General features: G+C 39.2%; 1 protein-coding gene and 1 pseudogene across 1 annotated transcript in view; one reads left to right on the top strand and one right to left on the bottom strand.

Annotated features, from left to right (window-relative positions):
- The window catches only part of LOC118700245 (uncharacterized), a 171,780-nt gene that overhangs the window by 122,418 nt on the left and 34,201 nt on the right, over positions 1–15,161 (bottom strand). The gene's annotated exons all lie outside the window — the stretch shown is intronic.
- Positions 427–13,614, top strand: LOC118700243 (SWI/SNF-related matrix-associated actin-dependent regulator of chromatin subfamily A member 5-like; annotated as a pseudogene).

The following is a 15,161-nucleotide window of genomic DNA, read 5'->3' as shown; positions in this document are numbered from 1 at the left end:
GATTCTTGAAAATCAGAGATATTAAAGATATATGAAGACTGAACCCAGTAACCTGCATCCAGATTTTGATGTTTAGTCAGAAACATGTCATAAGTCAAGAGACATTGTAATTACCAATGGATATTCTTTACCGAGGTGCGATTATTAGTTTAATTTTTAATTTTTTCAACTTTCCTCATTCTTACTTAAAGGAGTTTAAGTCTTTTCATTTTCTTTTTGTAGTTAGTGTAGTGGTGTCAGTTACTGATAAGTGATAGATTGAGTTGGAAATGTTTGTTATAAAGCTTTTCATAAAATAGGCCAAATAAGGTAATTTGTTCTTTTACTTCCTGGCCATATGAGAGTTGTATTTGTTCACCATTGTGATGCTATTGTACCTTGAAAGGAAGCCTCTTATAAACCAATGATTTTGTTGATACAGGATTTTGATTCGTGGTTTGATACCAACAACTGTCTAGGGGATCAAAAACTGGTGGAGCGCCTTCATATGGTGAGTCCTTTTGCCTTTTATACAAGGGTTACATTTACCTAAGTTAAATCCCAAACAGTTCTTCTCATGCTTCCTATGATAGACTATTAGGATGAGAGAGATTATTCCACAACTTTTCAGTCAAGCAAAATTAAGTCCAAGGACACAGAACCATGTCAAAGATCATTTTGACCTAATCTTTGAGTCTTTCAAATAAAGCACATGTATATCCTATGTATAGCAAATAATTTCTCCATATAGGTTGCGCTTTTTTTTTTCAGATTGTCTAACACTAGATGATGTATCTGTGATAGAGAATATCTGCTCTTTGATTCATCCATTGACCTGATCAGTGTTTCAGTTTCCAAAATGCATTTAATGATGAACCTCTTTCAGGTGCTACGACCATTCCTTCTCCGTCGCATCAAGGCTGATGTGGAGAAAAGCTTGCCTCCAAAGAAGGAAGTTAAAATTTATGTGGGCCTCAGCAAAATGCAGCGAGAATGGTAATTAATGCATGTGCTTGACTGGGCTGTGGTTCAGGCTCAGAAGGAATGTGCTGTCTGTGACTTGGAGGTTGTGTAGAACTCAATTTATTCTCTCTGGTATACTCCCAGTTTATACCTGTTTCTTTCTGACACTGCTATGACAGAACCATGCATGTCAGGGAGATTTACCTGATTAAATGAAGGGTAGGGTGAGCTTTAGACAGTATTTGTAGCCTAAAGACTTAGGAAAACTTGCTTAACTTCTTGCTCAAAGGAGAGGAGGTTCAGGAGGAACCTTTTTGCTCTGCACAACTCCTGGATGGGAGGGTGCAGCCGAGGGGGTCATCAGCCTCTTCTCCCAGGCAACAGAACAAGAAGAAATGGCCTCAAACTACACCAAGGGAGGTTCAGGTCAAACATCAGGAGGAATCTCTTAATGGAAAGGGTTGTCAAGCATTGGAATAGGCTGCTCAGACAGGTGGTGGATTCACCATCTCTGGAGGTATTTAGGAAACAGCTGGACGTGGCACCCAGTGGATGGTGGTGTTTAGCCTAAGGTTGGAACTGATGATCTCAGAGTTCTCTTCCAACCCAATCAATTCTGTGAGTCTGTGCTACATTTCTGACTTGCCCAGAGGCAGAAGAATGACACCCAAACCATGTCCCATGGCTGCCATGATGCTGAGGGCAGGTTCTGTCTCCCACAGGCTTTTCCTGGCTTACGTGTATTCAAACCTTTCCTCCTCCTCCCCCTGCACCAGCGAAAGATGCAGCTTGTAAATCATCCCCCAGCTTCATTTTAGACTTCATTTGAGAGTGAACAGAAGGGTTTTGTTCTTTCCCTGCTGTAGGTATACCCGAATCCTGATGAAGGATATAGATATCCTGAACTCAGCTGGGAAGCTGGACAAGATGAGACTGCTGAACATCCTGATGCAGCTGCGGAAATGCTGCAATCACCCGTACCTCTTTGATGGAGCAGAGCCTGGCCCACCTTACACAACAGACATGCATTTGGTCACTAACAGTGGCAAGATGGTAGTTCTAGACAAATTGCTACCTAAGTTGAAAGAACAAGGTATGCATCTCCTTTCTGGGGTTTTGAGAGTTTTTTGGTTCAGTAACGTTTGTGTGTATTCTGAGCAAAACCCAGCGGACTTTAGCCAGGATTACTGTTGGTTTCTAGTATGATACCAGCTTGGATCAATAGTCCATTATGGCTTTTTGTGCTGAAGTGTTTTGATTTCTTTTTTTTTCCCATTTTTTCATCCCAGCTAAGTTCACACCATAAAAACATCATTTGATTGGGGCTTTAGATTTTCTTTCATCGTTTTCTTAGCTATCTGAAATATAATTATGTAGTATTTTAGCCACACCTTTGATTTGCCATGAAGGACCATTTCAGATTCAGAGTCCTCATACCTAGTTCAAGTCAAATCCTGTGTGAAACGTTGGTCTTTCTTGCTGGATGTGATTTTGAACGGTACCTGAGGTTTTTCTGTGTATTCTATAAACACTCAGACATGGGGGAACTCATGAGTTGTTTTAAAGTTATTTGAGCTTTGAAATGGGTTACTGTAAAGGTCACTTGCAACAGAGTTTTTGACACTGGAATAAATTTTTAGCTCACTATTTTTTGAGTATGCTTACAGTAGTAACCTTGCTGAAGAAGTTGGACGCAGGTTTGTGAGTGGGGACACTTTGCAGAAAAATAAAACCACGTCCAAACCTCAACCTTCTGTAGTATAGAAGTAAACTGTACTTTCTATCTAGGTATCATCCAGGCAGCTGTGACTGTATAACTCAAGACTAAAAACCAAGCAATTCAGTGGTTACTGTGCTTTTTTGATCTTGGTTTCTTCCTGATATCAGGTTTATTGATGAGGTGTTGTAATTAATACTGGACTGGTCTCAAATCAAATTAGCATCTTAAACAAGAGAGTTCAGTATTAACCCTTGAGTCCAAAGGACAAAAGGAAGTAGAAACTTTGTTATATCCTGTGTTTTACTTAAATTTCTCCAGTAGACTGGAAATGGTTGAGTGTATATGCATAAAGTACTGAACCTTTTTTTTTAATTTAAGTTGTTCTTGGCAGGTAAGTAAACTGACAAGTACTTAAGAAGAATTCACTTTATTTCTAGAGATCTTAAATCCAAAACAATCAAATACTTCAAAATTTTATTATTTATACTTGATGATGTTTTTATGTTTGTGTTACCATCTTACTCTGCCATGTCTGGGAACTTTTTCTTGAGGAGTACAACACAAAATGAAAAGGAGAAGCCAGCCACTAATTAGACAGTGACATATCAGGGTAAGACAAACGTGTCCTATGGCATGGATGTGCTGTGGCAGCAGCAGCTGCAGCCCTGCATTGTAGTTTGGGTCTGAAATTCAAACGACTTTTCTTCTTAGTACATGGAATTGTCCTCCTTCCTTTTCTGGTAGTGCAGACTTGGAGAGTTTGTTTAATCTTGTATTTTGGTGAAAGCATAAGAAACCTTTTTACCCAAACAGGCTCGAGGGTTCTAATCTTCAGTCAGATGACAAGAGTTCTAGATATTTTGGAAGATTACTGTATGTGGAGAAATTACGAATATTGCAGACTGGATGGACAAACTCCTCACAATGAGCGACAGGTATTTACAACTTCAGGGATTGTATTTGTGTAAAAATACTACTTGTAAAACGTTTTGTTTAACTGATACATTCTTTTCATTTATTTAGGCTTCCATTAATGCATTCAACGATCCTGACAGCTCAAAATTTGTGTTCATGTTGAGTACACGAGCAGGAGGTCTTGGAATCAATCTGGCTACTGCTGATGTTGTAATTCTCTATGATTCAGACTGGAATCCACAAGTAGATCTCCAGGCTATGGTAAGATTCCAGATGGAAATTATGGGGTTTTGTTTTTCTTTTTCTCACAGTACTTTGCTAGAAATGTGTACTTCCAAAATAAATTGGTATTTTCCCATTTTAGCACAGGAGCAGGATTTGTAAGACTAATTTTCAGTTCAAGTGCAGCTTCCACTGTGTGGAACCAGTAGTCCTCAGTCACATTTGGGTTATACAGTGTTTTATGTAGTGGGAAATGCTGGGTGTGTGCTACACCTCATAGTATTGTTTAATGCAAATAGCCTACTTGAGTAAGCAAAAATGAATTAAATCTAGGTCGTTAATCCCAAAACTATAAAGCTGTTGTGGGGAGTGGAGGTGAATGTGTTTTCACTGTTTTTCCTGCGATCTTGAAAATGAGATAAAGAAAAGTTGAATTAAAGTTTTCAAAAACTGCTTTTATGGTGATGGTAATGAAAGGATCTCATTTTAGCGACTATCCTTAGGGGTTTTTTTAAGTACATGTGGATGCATCTCCATCCTGGATACATGTCAAGGACATTAGTGACCACCTAAGAAAGCAAAGCTATCTAAAAACTGCCAGTGGATTTTTGGATTTTTGGTTGGGTTTTTTTTGTTGTTTTTTTTTTTTTTTGACAAATGAGGCCTTTCAGAGACAAGTCTTGGAAATGTCTTAAATTATTTCAGTCAACCTGTGGGTCTCAAGTACTCTAGCAAAAATCACTTCAAAAGAATGATGGAACTGGTGTCTAATAGCTCAAATGAGGCAGTACCAGCTACCACTACAGGTGTGTGTTGAGAATACTGATTCTCACAGTGGTTCGTGTTTCACTAGTCAGGAGAGGCAGGGTATTGTATTTTTCTTGAACTATTCATGGCACTACTGAAGGATTTTGAGAAAGGCAGCTTTTGATCAGCAGAGAGATGATTTCTTCATGCTTTGATTCTACAGAAGGTTGCTTAAGGTCAGAAGCATCCAAATCTTCTCCTCGATGTGATTTAATGAAAAACCCCAAATCCTGCTGTTTTTTAGCTATGACACATAGAGACACACTCACTGTCAGTGTTATTGAAAAAAAAAACCCAAACCTGCAATGTAGATAAAAATGTGATATCTTGGGTAGCCATGGATAGCTGTAAACATTTAAGTAACCTGTGCTGTTGTGTTTTGTAAATTTGTGTGCTGTAAATAATGAAAATCTTAAACCTCATTATGTAGTCATGCTGGAAGGCAAGTGCTGAATTTTTTGTTACTGTTTTGGGCAGGATCGAGCGCACAGAATTGGGCAGACCAAGACTGTCCGTGTGTTCAGGTTTATTACAGACAATACCGTGGAGGAAAGGATAGTGGAGCGTGCAGAAATGAAACTGCGCCTGGATTCCATAGTCATCCAGCAAGGCAAGTATAGGAAGGCACTTGGGATCTAGGATGAAATTCCCTTCTTCTCCCGTTGTAAATCATGGTGCAATCAGCCAGTAAGAACCAGTGGGAGTGTTGCTTTTGCCTCATCTGAGCTCTGAAGGGAGTTCATGTGCAAAGGCCTCATCCACTTGGAAATTTGTTTTACTGTAGGAGTAGGCATTTCCTCACTAACTTTTTGCTTACCTGCCTAGTGGGATATAGTCAGATTTGACTTTTTAAAGCACTCAGTTTCTTCTTTCACTTTAAATTTAAATGAATGCCTTTCCTTTTTCTAATAGACAGAGAAAAGTAAGGTAACCTTAGTTGACTTGCTTGGAATCAGTAATATGTAGCTTGTATGTGGAAATATAAGGGGGAGAAAATCCTGTATTGCTCCTTCCATAACATAAACTCTTTAGTGAGTTGCTATCCTCAAGCATTTTTATCTTTAGGAAGATTGGTGGATCAAAACCTGAATAAACTTGGAAAGGATGAAATGCTGCAAATGATCAGACATGGAGCAACACACGTGTTTGCTTCAAAGGATAGTGAGATTACAGATGAAGATATTGATCACCTTTTGGAAAGAGGGGCAAAGAAGGTGAGAAGGTTTGAAAAGGGGAAGCTCACCTGTAGATTTAAATGTGATGGCAAGATAGTGAGTCTCTGGATGATAACTTGGTTCCAAGCTGGAGAGAAAAGGGGTTTTTGCTGTAGAGGGTTTTTGTGTTACTCAATCGTGTCTGTTTTTTCTATGTTGTCAATAAGATGTTTTATAGTCAAGTACCTTCTAGAATGGCTCCTCTTCTTTCTGGCAATGGGATGTTTTAAAATGAAGTACCTTTCAGAGTGGCTCCTTTCTGGAATGAGGTGTTTAATAATGACGTGCCTTCCAAAATGGCTCCCGTTCTATCTGGGAATGAGATGTTAAATAATGAAGTACCATCCAAATGGCTGCTATTCTTTTCTGTATCCCCTGTCCAAGACTGCGGAAATGAACGAAAAACTTTCAAAGATGGGTGAAAGCTCCCTTAGGAATTTTACTATGGATACTGAATCTAGCGTGTATAATTTTGAAGGGGAAGACTACAGAGAAAAACAGAAGGTAATGTTTTAAGTTTCTTTTGGAGGAATGCACTGAATTGCATGTTTTAGTCATACTTATTTAAGAGGTATTGGGTAAAATACAGTGTCATCTATGAAAATAGTTTAAATAACACTTATAACACTTATAATGAAGTAGATGTAGATCTAATTTTACATAAAACTTGTAGCTGGTCTCATGATCTTGCAAGACTTAATTTTTGGTTTTGGGGGTGATGGGTTTTGTTTTTATAGTTGGCATTTACAGAGTGGATTGAACCAGCTAAAAGAGAAAGAAAAGCCAATTATGCTGTGGATGCTTACTTCAGAGAGGCTCTTCGAGTCAGTGAACCAAAAGCACCAAGGTGAGTTGACTAATCAAAAGAAATAAATTTTTTCAATATGTATGGTAAATGGCTAAAGCTCTAAGCAACAAATAGGTCTTGAGTCATAAAAACTGCTCTGTTCACTTTTATAAAGTGGAGGGCACTATCTAAATTTAGAAAAAATTTCCAAAAGACTTGAGACAAACTTCTGTGAGAAAAAATAAGAACAGTATGAAACTTGTAAGACGTTAGGGAGGCTAAGATCAAGTTTTTTCTAGTTCTTATTTAAGCAGCTGTAAATTTTCCTGTGCAAGATTAATGCTTTAAACACGTGTGACTTTTTCACCAGCCACCTCCTCCCAAAAGACCTCTCTTCCCCTTCTCTCACTGCTCTTTTACTTTTAGAATTCTTTGTGGTGGTTGGTGTGTCTTGCATGGTGTGACTTTTTTCCCCCCAAGTTAAGACAGTGCATTTTTGTAACAATAATGCTTTTTGTTTGCTCATAAACCTAAATTACTTCTTACAAGCAAGCAGATTCTGGATGTGAAAGGGAGCAAATGCAAACTTTGTGTTTCAGGCTCCACGGCCTCCAAAACAGCCGAATGTACAGGACTTCCAGTTCTTTCCTCCTCGCCTGTTGAACTATTGGAAAAAGAGATTCTCTACTACAGGAAAACAATTGCAAGGTAACTGAAGAATTTCCTTGACCAGAGGGATGGAGCACCTCTCTTAAGAGCAAAGGCTGAGAGTTGGGATTGTTCAGTCTGGAGAAGCAAAGGCTCTGGAGCAACCTGATTGCAGCCTTTCAGTACCTAGAGGGGGCTTGCAGGAAGCTGAAAAGGGACTTTTTACAAGGGAGCAGCTTTAAACTGACAGAGGGCAGGTTTAGGTTGGATATTGGAAGGAAATTCTTCACTGTGAGTGTGGTGAGGCACTGGCACAATTTGCCCAGAGAAGCTGTGGATGACCCACATTCCACTTGCTTGGAAGTGTTCAAGGCCACGTTGGACGAGCCTTTGAGCATCCTTGTCTAAGCAGAAGGTGGCCCTGCCCATAGCAGGGCTTGGAAAAGAGGTGATCTTTAAGGTCCAGTCCCTTCTGTGTTATTCCCTAAATTCTTGCAATGGAACAGTTTAATGCAACAGTAGGAGAATATGTACTTTTCCAGCCTTTCACAGTAATTTAAATGAAATAAAATCATGTTCAGCTGTAGAAGCTATTAGGTTATATTAACAGAAAGGTGACAATTAGTAATTATCTGTGAAAAATTAATTCAGTTTTACAAAGTGCAAAACCTTTCAGGTACCTCGTAATCCTGATCTCCCAAATGCAGCCCAAGCACAAAAGGAAGAGCAGCTTAAGATTGATGAGGCTGAACCTCTTAATGATGAAGAACTGGAAGAAAAAGAGAAACTTCTAACCCAGGTATTGTTGGGTCTTCAGTGAGACTGAAATCAGCCAAAGCTTGTTTTGTGTTTCACAGCATTATGGGAACATTTCTTGGTCGCTGTGCCGTAGTTACCACATCTGCAAAGTTTGGTTCTGACTGAAAAGAGTTTCTAGCATTAGGTTTGTCATAGGCCTATGTCATAGGATATCTTTGAGGAATGTGCACCAAGGATTCTCCTGAATCCTAGTCTGGCGTTCACTATAGACTGTGATGTCTTTCCATGAGACCTTGCAGAATGGCTGCAGAGCTGGGTGTGCTGCATTCCACATTATTTAATGCACATATTCTGCCTCACTTTCACACCCATATGGAAGTGAATCTTGGAGTCTGAACGGTCAATTTTCCTAAACCACATCTGGTAGTGGATAGTTCCCCTCACTGAAAGAGGGTGTGAGCTGAATAGGTATATAATTAGGAAGCCTGTATATTTAAATAATTTAAAGCCAGGTGAATGCTTGATATGCCTTATTTGGATATTTTATTTACACGTTGTATTTTGGCAGGGGATCGGAATTACAGGACAGGATTTCTTGCTTGCGTAGTAATGAGCTGGAACAGCTCACTGTGGAGACACCAGAATCACAGAGGTCAGGAATCAGTACAGTCCAGTAAGCTGTGGCTAAATCACAACATGGCTGGCAGAACTTGCTACTTCCCACTACTTGTAAAAGCTACTGGTAATATGAAATGAACCTACTTTGGCTCATGACTTCAGCAGTGCTACTTGTGTCTCTGCTGAAAATCAGCATCACGAGATGGCTTTAGTCCTTCTGAGGGAGAGTGACCATGCAGTGGTCACTGCAATGATGCAATGGCTGAGGGTGTCTGTGAGGCACTTGGGGGGCCTTTTTGACAAAACAAAAGCCATTACACTACTTTCACTTGAGCAATTTTTTTTTCTTAGAAAGTAATCCCACAGAGAGACTATTAGGAGGAGGGATTAATTTTTCAGCTGAAAACTTACCAGAAATTACTAGGTAAATAAAGAAGTAGTGCTAGTCATTTTGCAGTACTTAAATAGAGAGACTACAGTGACTGCAGCATAAAAAGAGTTCTACTAAATTAAACTGCAGAGAAAGAAAAGGTTTAACACTGTGGAATGATGGAAGTGTTACAGGCAATTTCAAGAAACCAGTTGAATCAAATTCGGAGATGGACAAATCCTGAACCTCTGTGCAATGTTTCCTCTTGATTGCTGTATAGGGCTTCACTAACTGGAATAAGAGAGATTTCAACCAGTTCATCAAAGCCAATGAGAAATGGGGCCGTGATGACATTGAAAATATAGCACGAGAAGTCGAAGGAAAAACCCCAGAGGAAGTCATTGAGTATTCAGGTAACTTAATTCTGTACTCAGCTCTGAGAGTATCTAACTCTGCTTGGCTCATTTGAACTGCCTGAGAACATGGTAACATCCTACAGCTGACAATTTCTTACACTGCTGTTTTAAGATTTTTGGGGTAGAATTATATTGATGTATTTTGGATCTGCTGCTCTGTCTTTTACCATCATTACCCCCTGCACAACTAAGGCTGTACTAAAATGCACACAGTAACTCCTGCTGAGCCATTTCACTATATCCTGAATCTAACTGGGTAGCACTGTCTTCAGTTCTTGTTAATTTTTGCAAAGGGAAATGCTGAGAAACACTGCTTAGCTGAAGAGATTTCCCTTTTCCTTGTATTCATTAATGAGAAGTTAACCTTTACCTGCTCCTCGAGAGCAGAACACAGTAGATACATCACGATTGACCTACAGCCACCACTGGTAACCTGAGTCTTAACCTCGCATTAGAAGAGATTTTTTTTCCACTGTAGTGCAGCTGCAAAGTCCTGGCACTACATTTCTAGAGGTATAGAGCAAGTTGAAAATGTGAAAAAATCTTGTACAAAACCCCCTTATTTAAACACCTAATGGTCTTTCAGGCACTTGCTTGTCTTCGGGCACTCAGTTGCCCTCTTGCTTCTCTTGACAAAACTGTATTCTGTTACATCCGTTTTCATTTGAAGAAGCTTTGTTTCCTTTGAGGAGACTGACACACAAAAGTCTTACTGGCCTGTATTGTACCTCACTTAAACTGAAGATTCCTATATCTACCCTCTTCAAACCAGCATTTTTACTACTGCAGCACATGGTAGCTGGAAGGGAAGGTTTCTTACCAGCTCAAGGCGTGTCTGTTGTCACACAGCAGTAAGCTCTGGTAAAAGGAAGGAACAGCTAACATCCTTTTTTTAAGGTTAAACCTCTGACTTTTACAATGCATGATAAGATACTAAGAAGTTGTTCTTTTCTTAGCTGTGTTCTGGGAAAGATGCAATGAACTCCAGACATAGAGAAGATCATGGCTCAGATTGAAAGAGGAGAAGCTAGAATTCAGAGACGAATCAGCATAAAAAAGGCTCTCGATACAAAGGTGGGTTTGCTCAGTTTCTTTTTTTTTTTCCTGGTGCCAGTGAGGGGAGATGCATGACCCCTGTCTGGCCAGTGCTGCTGATGTATGAAGACATCTTGGGCATGACAGTGGCCTCTTTGCATAACACTCAGCAATTTCTTCCTATGGCTTTTCCATCCCACGGAAGTGCTGTGATGACACCCTTAGCTATGGTCTACCCTGGTGTTTGTAACAGTCTTCTGTATTACAGCACACAGTTCAGAGTGCTGTGTAACTCCACATAGTACAGGCTTTGGGGAGGAGCACAGTTCCTTCTGGACACATGGAACTGAAATTAAGAGAGAGAGAGAGAAATGGAGAGAGGGGGATGGAGAGAGGGAGAAATGGGGGAGATAGAGGGATGGAGAGAAAAATGGAGAGGGATGGAGAGAGAGAAATGGAGGAAGAGAAGGGAGAGAGGTAGGTGGGTAGAGCAGTGGGGGAGAGAGAAACATAGGAAAACAGGTGGAGAGAATTGGAGTAAAGTAGAAACAGGTAGAGATGGCAGAAGACAGAGGGAGTTAGAAACATGAGATTAGAGAGCACTTAAAAAAGACTAATCCAACAGAGGAAGCTTTTGTTCTTGTTTGTGTTTCACCAAGTAGTTGGTAGTGAAGAGATTTATAGTTAATTAAGACACTTTGTCGCAATTTTCTCCCCACTTCAGGTTTGCTGAGTTAGTTGTCTTCTAGGGAAGAAGTGTCAGAGTCAATAAACCAGAAGGCAGCCAAACCACGTGCCAGCTGTCACGTACCTTTTTACTCTTACTCTGACTTTACCGGTTCCTGAAGATTTTTGTCCAAAAGGATCGTTGCCACTTGAATCCTGACCAGTCTTGCCTGTTTTTAAGTGTAGTGAAAGCCTGCCATTAGTCAGAAGATGACAAAGCTGTCTGTTGTCGAAACCAGAATTTGCCTGTTTAGATAGCTTTGATAAATGCACTGTTCTGAACCTAAAGTCATTTTCTTGTGAAGACTTAGCATGGGAGATGCTTGAAGTTATAGTTTTCTGTCTTCATGTGATTTAATGCTTTTATACAAAAGACTTCCATGCTAATTCTGACCTATTTCTTAGCTTTATGTGGTCTTATTTGTTTTGTTCAGATTGGGAGATATAAAGCCCCTTTCCACCAACTAAGAATATCCTATGGTACTAATAAAGGGAAGAATTACACCGAAGAGGAGGATCGCTTCCTAATCTGTATGCTTCACAAACTAGGATTTGATAAAGAAAATGTCTATGATGAATTAAGACAATGTATCCGAAACTCGCCGCAATTCAGATTTGACTGGTTTCTCAAGTCCAGAACTGCAATGGTATATATATATATATATATATATATATATATATATATATATATATATATATATATATATATATATATATATCCTTTTTGTTCATGAATGCCTATCACAATATTAAATTAAGTTAATTAAATTGCTGCTGAAATACTGAGGTAGGTGCATGGGAACAAGGTTTTACCTCTTAATAACTTTCTGACAACTGTACGGGTGTCAAATGTAGCCGTGGCAAATGGGAGGAGAAGTTCAAAATTCTAAGGTATGCTTTTCCAATTTGAGTTAAATATAAATGTCTTTTACAAAGCAAACATCTGCAATCAAATCCATCCCTGTGAAGCCAGCCAGGAAGTAAGTAGCATGAAACATTTCATTGTTTCTTTGTTATTCTGACAAGATCCAGCAAACTACTTACCTACTCACCAGCATTTTTAATATTCTAAGAGGATTTTTACATTAAGTGGCTGCCTAAGGTACTGATTGAATATGTTGTGCAATGCAGGAGCTACAAAGGAGGTGTAATACTTTAATCACACTCATTGAAAGAGAAAACATGGAACTGGAAGAAAAGGAAAAGGCAGAAAAGAAGAAACGTGGACCAAAACCATCTTCAGTAAGATTTAAAAAGGCATTTCTGTGAAAAAGCTCACTTGAAAACAGCGTTTTTCCAAGTGTCTAGGACAAGTGATATCTAAAGTTATTTGAAACCAGCAACTTAGAGGGCAATGTTAAAAGCTGCCTAAAGTTCATGTCAGTGTTCATCTAGTCCAGTTGAGGATGTCAAATAGAAGAAAAAAGGTTCTTAAGTGCAGCTCACATGCTTTGGAGCAGATAAACTTGTTAGGTTTTGGATCACTGGGTTGGTACACTGTATAGATTTACCCTGGTAAGTACATCAGGGATGTATTTGGCATTTTGATTTATAGAATCTGCTAAATCATCCACAGATCTATTTACAAATGGGCCTGTAGAGCTAGATTTGGGAAAATAGCACAAATGCTTGACAGCGCTCTTTGCTGACTAAATTCAAAGTATTCCTAATATGCAAATAGGCCTATTTTGTAAATAAAATATCACCTTTATGTATTTTCCTACCTCCATTTGTTCAGGTTGTTGCCTAGAGCTGTTGAAGCAAAAACTTAGAAGCACAACTTAGTTGACAGATGTGCAGAAATCAGTAATGTTAATAGTGATGGAATATTAAGTTTCTTAGACGTGTTCACAGAATATTTAAATGGATATTTAGAAATACCTTTTCATAATAGGAAGCTTTATACCATCCTTACTTGTTTTTATACACTTTCTACCTCTGTGAAATCATGCTCTTCCAGATTTGGAGCATGAAAAACAACAGAAAAGATGTGCATATTTGCTAAATGCCACATTTGCAATTGATCATATTTTAAAGCTGCCAGGGTGTTGATCTTCTCCATCTGCTTTGTTTTGAAACACATTGCTTGCTCACAGCCTTTCTGTATGACAACAGCTTAGTATAAAATCTTACCTTGCAGGCACAGAAGCGCAAAATGGATGGCACTCCTGATGGGCGTGGGAGAAAAAAGAAGCTAAAGTTGTGAATGCAGAACTTTTTTAATCTCTAAATTTAAGAAGTAGTTCTTTAATTTACGGGTCTTCATAAGATGTACTGTATAATGCTTAACTGTTTTGAAGAACATTGGGTTCATCTGTTTATTGAACTAGAACATAGTACTTAATTGTAGTTTCACTTTTTTAAATGCAACAGCTGTGCTGAATTTTTTTTACCATTAACACTTGAAGTAATAAATTGTCTTCATTTATTAATAAGGCTTCTTGTGGCCTTTTTTTCACTACTGTTTCCACTTCAATGCATAGTTATTTAGTCATCCCCCAGTTTGTTTCATCTTGGGTTGCTGTGAACATGATGATAAACAGAACTGTTTAGTGGTGTTTTCTTGGTACCAGCCGCCACTCAAACTCTATTTCTGGAAATTTTGTGGCTCTGACTTTACCTTTACTGAACTTATGGTACCAATATATTCAGTTCCTTGAAATTTGTGGAAAGGCTGGTTAGTTACTTTTAGAATAATGATTGGAACAAAACTGTTAACACTTTTTGCTTAACATCTGAGCCAGAAGAAAGGTAGGTGAGTCAGGCTGAGGTCTGCACTTCATTAGAATGGCCTAAGCATGGCAGAATTGGGTCTGTTGGCAAACAACCACCAGGACAGAACAAGGAAAATGTGGGAAACAACCCCTTCTCTCACACACTCAGCTGTGGTAAGTGCAGTGACGGTTGTGACTGGAGTGAAAGGAACTGGTGCTGACTCCAGCTGTGCACAGTTGTAGTTTGCAACTCTCATTCTGCCCTGAGCCAGTCAAACAGTGCCATGCATGAGTGATCCCTACATTGTCCCTTCCTGATGCTGTATCTGGCATCTGCTGACTGAGATGCCATCATCTAACGTAGCATAATTTTGGAATCTACTAAGAAAACAAACAAACCAAAATGGAGCGAATGCTCATAAGCTCTGCTCAGGTTTGGCCTGGTAAGAACCCAAATCTAAAAGGCAGCAGCTTTGTGTAAACAGAAATTATGAAAAGTCAGTTTTGCTGAGGAGTCCCAGATGCAGCACAATTCTTACTGGCACGAGACATGAGTTTCTGTTTGTCTGTGACTGGTTTGCAAACCTGCTGCAAACAGGATGAGTAATCACACTTGCTCTTCAAATAGTCCAACAACATGATAACGTGTAGCAGTGTTAACAGCCAGGCCACAGCATCTCACACATTGAATTGTCCTGGCAGCCCTTGAAGAAATCAGTTTACCTGCTTGAACTTAGCACACCCTAAAGAAAAATGCTTTAATGCTGAAGCCTTCCTTTAAAAGCATCCATTTTCACCAAAAAAACGCCAACCAAATACTATCAAAAAAACTCCAAAAGAAACCATGAGCATTTGTTTTAAATTAGTCTAAATAGAAACTTTAGGAGCAAACAGAAGGGAAAGATGTATTATGTAGTTAAGCAGCACTTCATTTGTAATGATTGTCAAGTGTCCACATGCAGGAAGTGACAGGAACTAAACTTTACTCTCCCAAGTGGTGTTCTACAAGTTAGAGAAAATGCGTTTGCTTTCAATAAGTAAGGAAAACAATGAAAATATTTGGCTTGTAGGTTATTTAAGTGTTTTCCGAGTGTCATCTGGAAAAAAAGCAAGCTGCCTTTTCATAAGTATTTGCCTGTGTTTTGATGTTATTGTCAAGCAAACAAACAGACATCCATCCCTATTCCTGGTGGTCTGACTGTACTTAGGCACTGCCCAGGGCAGAGGAACACCTCCGTGTTGCAGCTGAAGGAGTCACAGAGATTCTG

This window comes from Molothrus ater, chromosome 4 (assembly GCF_012460135.2).
Source record: "Molothrus ater isolate BHLD 08-10-18 breed brown headed cowbird chromosome 4, BPBGC_Mater_1.1, whole genome shotgun sequence".
Taxonomy (NCBI): Eukaryota; Metazoa; Chordata; class Aves; order Passeriformes; family Icteridae; genus Molothrus; species Molothrus ater.
The sequence above is the reverse complement of the archived record's forward strand: the minus strand, read 5'-3'. Positions and strand labels throughout refer to the sequence as shown.